The sequence below is a fragment of the Urocitellus parryii genome, chromosome 7, assembly GCF_045843805.1.
Source record: "Urocitellus parryii isolate mUroPar1 chromosome 7, mUroPar1.hap1, whole genome shotgun sequence".
NCBI classification, from domain to species: domain Eukaryota; kingdom Metazoa; phylum Chordata; class Mammalia; order Rodentia; family Sciuridae; genus Urocitellus; species Urocitellus parryii.
Window position 1 is genome coordinate 90,107,184 of NC_135537.1, and position 10,732 is coordinate 90,117,915.

Sequence of the window (10,732 nt, forward strand, 5' to 3'; positions counted from 1 at the left end):
GTCCAAATATCCTGACATACCCTGGTGAATAGCTTTGTTATACTCTCAGTGAATTTTCCAGGGGGCCAGATCAGTATTAGAATAATTTGTTGCAAAAAACTTCATATCAACTTTGGAGTCTTCTAGGTGAATTTCTCATGTATATAGTGCTCACACATCCTCATATCTATAATTCATGGGTACTTCTTTTATGAGATAATTAATTCTTAGCTGTACTTGTTAGGTATATAATGATTCATAATCATTCTTTGGATATGAATGGAATGCTAATACTTTAAAACACTTCAATTATACACAGGAAATATAGACATAATTTATGCTACATTCCTCCAAATATTGATATTATCAATTAATGTCAAATAGCACCGGAATCAAATAAGTATTGATTTTTAATTTTTTAAAACATAATATTTAGTAAATTTTCCCCAATACTATTTTATTTTTAATAAAAATGATTTATATTTGAGGTGTTCAATATGATACTTAAATATACATATAAATTATAAAATAATTGCTAGAATCAAGATAGCTAGATATCCATCACTTCAGATAATCACATATTTTTGCAGTGGGAACATTTAATATCTAGTTAGAAAATTTCAAATCTATTAATATATTATTAAATACAGTCACCCTTCTGTACCTTAGATGTCTAGAACTTGTTTTACATAAATGAAACTTTGTATCCTTTAAGCAATATCTCCTCATATCCCCCACTTCCACCCCCCTCTTAACCATTATTTTAATCTGCTTCTATGAGTTTGACTTTTTATTATTGCACCTGTTAGTGAAATTATTCAGTGTTTTGTTGTTTTCAGCTTATTTCTCTTAACACAATGTATAGTATTGCAAATGGCAAGATTTTCTTCTTTTGTAAAGCTGAAAGATCTCCCATTGTGTTTCAGGTTCTTTTTTCATCCATCTTGGGTCACTTAGACTGTTTCTTTATCTTGGCTTTTCTAATCAATGATGTAATAAACATAGAGTGTACATGTCTTTGGGATATTTATCTCATTTCTTTTGGATATGTGTTCAAAAGTAGAATTCCTATGATGATGATGATGTTTTCCATGTGTAATTTCTTAAGACTGTCCATGTGCATTTTCCATAATGGCTTCCCCAACTACATTTCTACCAGCAGTGTGTAGCAGTTTCCTTTTCTCCACACCCTTGCCAATACTTTCATTGTTTTAATAATATTCGTTCTAACAGATGTGAGGTGTTGACTCATTGTGATTTTTTTAAAAGTATTTATTTTTTAGTTGTTGTTGGATACAATACCTTTATTTTATTTATTTATTTTTATGTGGTGCTGAGGATCGAACCCAGGGCCTCTCACATGCTTGACGTGTGCTCTACCACTGAGCCACAACCCCAGCCCTCACTGAGATTTTGATCTGCATTTCCGCAATGATTGGTGAAAGTAAGCACCTTTTCATGTCTCTTAGCCATTCTGTATTTCAACAGAATGATATCTATTGGCCTCATTTGTCCCTCCACCTTTTTTTTTAATAGAATTTTTAGCCTTTTTGTTCTTGGGCTATATAAGTTCCTTATAGGTTTTGGATATTAACACCTTACTAACATCTGCAAGTATTTTCTTCTATTACATATGTTATTTTTTTAATTCATTGATGGCTTCCTTTTCTGTCCAGAAGGTTTGTAGCTTTGGTGCACCCCTATTTGTTTATTTGCACCTTTTTTTCCTGTGTCCTTGGGATCATATTCAAAAACTCATTGCTAAGACCAGTGTCAAGATCTTTTCCCCTGTTTTCTTCTAGGAGTTTTATGGTTTCAGATCTTACATCTAAGTTTTTAGTAAATTTCGAGATGATTTTTGCATATGGTGTAAGACAAGGTTCCAGTTTCATTCTGTTAAATGTAGATGTTCAGTTTTCTCAACACCATTTATTGAAGCCTATCCTTTTCCTTCTTGGTATTCTTGTCAGATTAGTGACAGGATGTGTGTTTATTTCTAGACTCTATTCTGTTCTGTTAGTCTATGTGTATATGTTGGTGCCAGCACCATACTATCTTAATTATTGAAGCTTTGTACTATAATTTGTAGTCAAGAAGTAGAATGCCTCTAAATTTATTCTTTCTCAAGATTTCTTTGGTTTTTTGGTTCTTCATGGTTCCTTAATAATTTAGATTTTTTTCTATCTCTAAGAAAAATGCTATTGGCATTTGTTAGGGATTACATTGAATCTGAAGATTGTTCTGAGTAGTTAGTTTCTTACTTTTTTCAGTTAAACATTTAATTTTATTTTATATGCTTATAAAACAGCATAATGTGTCTCAGATTGCAATAAAGTCTACTTTACTGGAAAGTGGAAGCTGGAAAAGGAGACTGTGATCCAGAATGGGTAGACACTTTTTCATTCTTTATGATGGGAAGAAGGTCCAACTTCACTGGACCTTTATTCCTTGATGAAATAGATGAACTATGATTGCACATGTTTATTCTGGTTCTCATTGTTGAGGAATATTTTCTGTTGTTGTCAGTACTCCTTGAATAAATGTAGGAACAGGGCAAACTTAATTTAACTAAATAAAACTCCAAAGAAAACATAATGATTTCATTACATGAAATCAATCAGGGGCTTCCAAATTTTTCCCCAGTTTGTCAAAGAAAGAAAATCAGGTTTTTGTTTTACCCCCACTACCAATTGATTGTGTGACACAAGGGATATCACAACTTCTCTGGAACTTTTTCCTAAAAAATTGTATTAAATCATTTCTAAAGTCCCCATCATTTCTGAAATTCTAGAATTCTTTGATTTCAGCTATAACCTTATGAAAAAGAAAGGGTTTTTTTTCTTTTTTATCATTATTATTTTTTACATGACAGTAGAGTATATTTTGAAATATTATACATACATAGAATAAGTGTAACTTGTTACAATTAGGATACTGTTATTGTGGTTGTACATGATGTAGTGTTACACTGGTCATTTATTTATATATGAGGATAGGAATGATATTCCATATTCATTCTACTGTCTTTCCTATTGCAGTCACCCCCTCCCTTTGCTTCATTTACCTTTGTCTAGTCCAGTGAATTTTGAACCCCCCCCTTTGTTGTGACTTATCATCCACGTATCAGAAAGAACATTCTGCCTTTGGATTTTTGTGACTGACTTATTTAATTTAGCGTGATATTCTTTAGTTCCATTTACTTACAAGCAAATGCCATAATTTCATTCTTCTTTATGACTAAGTAATATTCCATTGTGTATATATACCACAATTTTTTCAGCCATTCATCTCTTCAAGGGCACCTAGGTTGGTATTATAGCTATTTTGAATTGAGCTGCTATAAACATTGAAGTAGCTGTGTCACTGTAGTATGCTGATTTTAAGTCCTTTGGATATGAAGAAAGGAGTGGAATAACAGGGTCAAATGGTAGTTCCATTCCAAGTTTTCTTTTTTTTTAATTATTTCTTACATGACAATAGTGGAGTGCAATACATTCATAATTTTTTGTATTACGATTCTTAATACACCTTTATAGCACAATTTATCAAATCTCCGTATTTATAGTGTTGACTCTAGCTCAGCAGTTCCTTTGACACAGAATGTACAACCAGTCCAAGTTTTCTAAGGAATCTCCAGACTGCTTTCTGAGTGTTTGCACCAATTTGCACTCCCACCAACAATGTATAAATGAACCTCTGCCATTCTGACTGGGGTGAGATGGAATTTCAGTGTAGCTTTGATTTGTGTTTCTCTAATTGCTAGAGATGTTGAACATTTTTTCATATATTTTTTGACCATTCATATTTTTTCTTCTGAGTAGTGCCTGTTTAGTTCCTTAACCCATTTGTCAATTGGGTTATTTGGTTTTTTTTTGTTGTTGTTATTTACTTATTTATTTGGTTAAGTTTGTTGATTTCTGTATATATCCTGGAGATCAATGCTCTGTCTGAGATGCTGGTGGCAAAGATTTTCTTCCATATTGTAGGCTCTCTGTTCACATTCTTGATTGTTTCCTTTGCTGTGAAGAAACTTTTTATTGATTTTTTATTGATTCTTTATTTCATTTCTTGTGCTTTAGGAATCTTATTGAGGAAGTCCTAAGCCAACATGGTGGAGCATTGTAATGCATTCTGCTGTCATATATTAAAAAAAATCAAAAGGAAAAGTTAATACTCTAGTTTGAGACATTTTTTAAACAAGTGCTATCTTAGTGAATAATGTATTTTATAAAATTGGAACAGCTAAAATATATGACTTATCTGCCAGACAGACTACTATAAAGATAAGGAGATAGAGTCAGTCCTTCTAGGCTCAGTCATATAAAGGTACATACTACCAGGATCCCCCAGCTTGTTTACCTTGACCACCCCCATCCTTACCTCCTATTAGTTAACACACTTCTGAAGAGTAAAATGAACTTGCCCACTGAATTGAGAAGGCTCCCACCTTCCAGTGTGACCTAAGTTGTAGGATCGGATTTTGACCTTCTCTCCTGGCTTTCCTTTAACTGCACACCTCTGTGTACTCAATGAGATAAACCATTTGTTTTAAAAGGATTTCACAATTTACAGTCATATTAGAAGAAAGCAATCTTACTAATGTATACATAAATTCTTTTTGTCTAATTTTTTGATAAAACACAGTGAAAATGACTTAGAGCAAAATAGCAGCCCAATATACAACTAAAATGAAGCTGGAGGCAGCAGAGGACCACACACCATGAAATGTAAACAGAAAGCTATATGCCAGACTGGAAAAGAAGAACCAGGAGAGCAGTCTTTACAAATACAGGTAAATGTAACTAAGGCTGAATAAGAAATCTGATAGTTTTTAAGAAAAAAACAAAGGAGGGATCAATTATTCTTTAACTTGCACAAGAATGCTGAAGAATAGTTAAATTAATTTTTCAGGGTTCATCTCTGAATCATTTTCTACCTTATGGAATCTTACTTTCAATAATTAGTAATTTATGTCATGGCAAGCCACTTACTCCAAAAGAATTTTTTCCTCAAAAATAATTGGATTAGTCTACTACAACTAACTAAAACAGTGAATATATATCATATATCCCTCAACAGTATCTTACAATCTTAGAAAAACAACAATTATGTTTGATTGGCATGGTAAAATTAGTTTAATGAATTTAGAAGATAAGCGAAGCTTCTAGAGGAGAGAGCACACGATACATGGAGCACTATTTTCATGTAAACTTCAAAAAGGTGTCAAACAAAATTTTGTAATGGTCATATAGACTTATTTTGATTGTGACATTTATTCAAAGTACTCTTTTGGGGATGAAGTAAACAAACACAATCTATAGTAATTGATTTCTAAACAAACACTATCCAAGTAAGAATCAGATACTTTTATGGTTATAATACACACACATATACACACAGACACCTCTCTAACCAATTTCCTTCTTCTAATGCCTGGATGATGAAGGTTATGTTATCTTCAACTTACTGAAATTATTTGATACTCATAATAATATCACTTGGCATCAGATTCAACAATAGGTAAGGACAAAAACTATAATTAACAATTTAAAACTTTGTCCTATAATTTGAGCATTTATCTAAATTCATAGTTATATTTTAATAATAAAATCAATATCATTCTAAACTTACAAAATCACAATAAAAAACAAAGTGATAGCAGAATAATTTTTTTAAAATAGGGGTTGGGGGGCAGTATTAGGTATTCCACTCAAGCCCTCATGCATGCTAGATAAGCAGTCTATCACAGAGCTATGCCTTCCCTAGACTATTTTAATTTCATTTTGAGTCAGGGTCTCAGAAAATTGCCCAGACTGGCCTCAACTTTGTGATTCTCCCATCTCAGCTTCTAAAGTAGTTGGAGTCAACAGGCATGTGCCACCATGCCCAGCTATTTTAAAATTTCTAATATATCAGGCTGGGGTTTTGGCTCAATGGCAGAGCACTTGCCTTGTACATGTGAGGCACTGAGTTTGATCCTCAGCATATTTAAAAATAAATAAACCAAATAAAGACCTTTTTAAAAAAGTTTCTAATGTGTGATCCAACATAAGAATGCATTAAAATTGAAAGTAGGGATATGAAGGATAGCTCAATGGTTGCATGCTAGCCTAACATGCTTAAGGCCATGGGTTCAATTAGCACCATAAATTAAAAAGTAATAATAATAATAACAACAACAATAAAATTGAAAGGAAGAATAGGAATATAGCTCAGTGTAAAACCCAGCATGAGTGAAACCCTAGGTTTGACCCCCAGCACTGCAAAAAGAAAAAGAAAATTCATTCACTCATTCAATTAACAAATGCTTACTATATACAAAGAATTATAAACATTGTAATGGATAAAAAATAATATAAAAAGAATTCTTGTTCTTAAAGATCTTAAAATTACAAGGAAAGCAAAGGGATGTACATACTACAAAACATACATTTTTTTCTTTTTTATAAAACATACACAAAATACAAAGCACCATATGTTAAAGTGCTATAAAAGTTAATATAAATTGAACAAAGATTCACAGGAAAGAATCTCTAACATGTGAACAGCCTATCTGCATGTACGAAATAATCTGAGTTAGATGACAAATGGAAAATTAGAACAGAGGATATGATGAGATTCCATCCTGATAAAATACCATATGTAAAACTTAGGAAATGAAAAATAGTACGAAGATAAGTATTCTCAAAATTTCTCAAGAATACATACTCTTGAGGCCTGGGCAGTACAGCCAAAAGCTCAAGATTTCTAGGACATTTATTTGTATCTTAAAAATAATGTAAAAAAAAAATTCAGTGCTCTCTTAGTATATGTAAGGCCCTGGGTTTTATCATCAACACTTTGAAAAATAAAATAAAAATAAAACTTACAGTCTACTTCTTTATATACCTATGTTTGCTTTAACATAAAAATATAACATTTTCATCTCAAAAAATTTCCAGTAAAACTAATACTCCAAGAAGATGGAGGGTGGCTGTGATTATCTTGTGTGAGCTCCCTAAATAATCCCAGTAAAAAGACTCAGCATAGAATAAAGATAAAACAGATGGTATATGTGGATGAAATGCTACTTTGGCTCAGGGAATAGAGTGGAGACTCTACAAAAAAGGACTGGAGATGTGACTCAATGGTTAAGTGCCTCTGCATGGTACTGAAAAAAATTTCCTTTAAATGTTAAAGGAAGAAAATAAGAAAGCAAGAATAAGTTCAAAAGCAAATACTAAGTCTGATCTAGTTTTTTATAAAATATTTCTTGATACCATGGAAAAAGCACATAAATTGGATATCTAAAGAACTTAATACCAGTTCCAGCTCTGCCACTAACCAAAACCTTGGCAAAGTTATTTCTCTGGGCTTCATGCTTCTTAGCTTTTATAAAGATCTGAAATGACCATATTCCTTATGGTCAAAAATCTGTGCTTTTAATGACATGGTTTGTAAGCAAATTAGGGAATAGAGTAAATAAGAACAGAAAAATAAGGGAAAGCATGACTTAGGAACTAAAGAGAAAGCCATGAAAATCCAAATAGATTGAATTGCCCATAATTATTCCTTTTATTTTTTTGCAGATAAAGAATATGTTCTACCACATAGTTTAGAAGCTTTTTCTCTTGGACTCTGATATAGGCAGAATAAGAGTTCTAAGCTCTGGCCTCCAATCTTTGGTTTATACCAAAAATAATGCTGGCATAGGTCAAAAGGTAAAATGAGAAGTAAACTACATAGAGCCCAAAATTTAAAAATTCATAAGATTAATTAATAGTTTTTTTTAAAACCTCAAAACCCTAGGTTCAATTTAAAAGTCTTGCTCTGTGATTACTTTTAAAAATGGCTTGTTAAGCTGGATTTGTGGCTGAGTGGTACAGTGCTTACTTAGCATATTTGAGTCACTGGGTTCAATCCTCAGAACCACATAAAAATAAATAAGTGAAATAAAGGTATTGTGTCTACCTACAACTAAAAAAATATTAAAAATGGCTTAAGTGAAATACTAAGTATTCTTTATGCATTAAGACATAACTGAGAACAAAAAGATAATTTTCTTGGATATTGAAAAATAATTTAGAAACAAATTCCTAAGTACTTATCTTTAGAATAGATACGTCTTGTTAAATTGGATGCCGTTCAATATTATTTGAATAGTGTCCATGGAAGCAGAGTGGAGAAAGGGAACAGAAAATTCAGGAAGGGTCAACTGGAGAATCAGAAAAGTTTAAGATGTCTAAGTCAGTGGAAGCTGAGGGATCATCTGGCCCAGCCCCGCTCTTAGGTACTCAAGGCTAGCTGGAAATGGAACATACTGACTTGAGCTCAAATTACATGATAGCTATTAGTTTATCTCATTTGCCATTTAAAACCTTATTAATTTCTTAGGTAACTTGTTTAAAATCACAGACTAGCAAATGGCAGAGCCAGAATTCCTACTTTAAACCTTCTGACTTCAAATACTGTCTTTGAGCCTAGCTTCACTCAGCATCTTTATTTGAGATGAGGATAATAATGGTGCCTTCCTCATAGGTTTGATACAAGAATTAACACATTAATATATGTGAAGTTAGCACCTATATATGTTAGCATAGCACCTGCCACATAACAGGTACTTAATAAATATTAACGGCTATGATTAATGGTATTAATATTAACCTCTATATTACACCACAGTGAGAAAGAATATTTAGAAGTGAACCCAACATGTAAGTTGACCTATTCCCCCCACCCCATATAAAACTCCAGGTTCAGTCTTAAGAAGTTACAACTGAACTCCTTCAGGAGGGCTGATTGCAGCCATCAGCAAGTGGCAATGACTCTAGTCCTGCTCCCTGTCACATTTTTTTTCTCTTAGATGCTTAATTTTCATGGAGAAATATATAAACAGGCCTATGTGACTATACTTGCAGTATGACAATGTAATGGGGCAAGACATTTGAGGCAAATGTGGCAGTATCTGTGGTGGACACAGCCCTTGTAGAATGGGGGTAGATGCAAAGGAACAGAAAAAAAGTAATACTGCCTACTTTCTCCATTCAAGTTACTTCATTTAATCCCCCCACGGACCCTATGGTGCAGAAAGTTTTCTATGTTGTACATAAGAAAACAAAAGTACAGGGGAAACAAATGACTTGCTTGACTACACAAATGGATGAAACAGGCCTTTGCCACACCCCTACCCCTCACCCTCCCCACACTCTCCCTCCATCTCCCATCACATTCCACATCAACCCACATACACCTCTGCTGGACTCCTCTACCCAAGGGTAGAAAAACTGGATAACTGAAGATTCTCCATTTGAAAAAAAAAAAAAAAGTTCAGGCAACTATTTGTCTTGATCTGGGTGTTTAAGACAATGATTTCTAATTAGATTTCATAATTTGTAATAACGTTCCAATCATATTTTTTTTATCTCAACAATTTTTGTTTGTTCTGCCTCTGAGGAGTCTGCAGGCCTCTGGGAATGTAACTGAACTTCTTTGCCTCATTGTCCCACAGGTTGGGGAGCAGCACCTTTAAAAACATGCAGCGCAGGCACACAACCTTGAGGGAGAAGGACCACCGGCAGGCTATTCGGGGTCCTGCCTACATGTTCAATGAGAAGGGCACTTGCCTGACGCCTGAGGAATAGCGCTTCCTAGACTCAGCTGAGTATGGCAACATCCCGGTGGTCAGGAAAAATCTGGAGGAGTCCAAGACCCTCAATTTCAACTGCATGGACTACATGGGGCAGAATGCGCTGTAGCTGGCCGTGGGCAATGAGCACCTGGAGGTCACGGAGTTGCTGCTCAAGAAAGAGAACTTGGTGCGGGTGGGGGACGCACGCAGTTGCTGCTGGCCATCAGCAAGGGCTACGTGCACATTGTGGAGGCCATTCTCAACCACCCAGCCTTCGCACAGTGCCAGCGCCTGTCACTTAGCCCGCTGGAGCAGGAGCTGCAGGACGATGACTTCTATGCCTATGATGAGGATGACACGTGCTTTTCTCACGACATCATGCCCATCATCCTGGCTGCCCACTGCCAGGAGTACGAAATCGTGCACATCCTGCTGCTCAAGGGCGCCCACGTCGAGCGGCCCCACGACTACTTCTGCAAGTGCACCTAGTGCACCGAGAAGGAGCGGAAAGACTCCTTCAATCACTCGCGCTCCTGCATGAATGCCTACAAAGAACTGGCAAGCGCTGCCTATTTGTCACTGTCTAGTGAAGACCCTGTCCTCACCGCACTGGAGCTAAGCAACGAATTAGCCAGACTAGCCAACATTGAGACTGAATTCAATTCTCCCACTCACCATCCTGAGGACAGATGACCCAGTGGGCTCTTCTGCATGTGCCCAGTAGCAAAATGGGTTGTCTTCTGGTCTGAGAAAGGGTGAAAGCCTCTGGCTTTTGTCATTCAGGCTCACAGAGGGGAAGGGTTACACATCTCACTTGGGTCAGATGTAGAACTGAGGGAAAAGCATCCCACTAGGTGAAATATTTACAAAAAAACATAAATGTAAATAAAAGGAGGCTTTGCACAAATCAATATGATAAAAAGCAAGGAGTTTGTGGTGCTGGGGCAGACACCTCAGCCCTATCCGTGGTCACTTAGGAAGATCTAGGATACCAAGGTTATTTCCTGGTCTGGTCTTAGACTTCATGATTGTTTCAGATTCATGGTTTTGATTTGTCTCATTCACATCTCTATCCCATGCTGAACTGTGCTAATCTTAGGTTCAGTCTCAGCCCAATGTTAAAAGACTCAGGATCGCCTTTCTTAA

General features: G+C 35.2%; 1 pseudogene; it reads left to right on the forward strand.

The window, feature by feature from the left end:
* Positions 1–4,752: 4,752 nt before the first annotated feature.
* LOC144256031 (short transient receptor potential channel 7 pseudogene) lies at positions 4,753–10,279 on the forward strand (annotated as a pseudogene).
* The last annotated feature ends 453 nt before the right edge of the window (positions 10,280–10,732 follow it).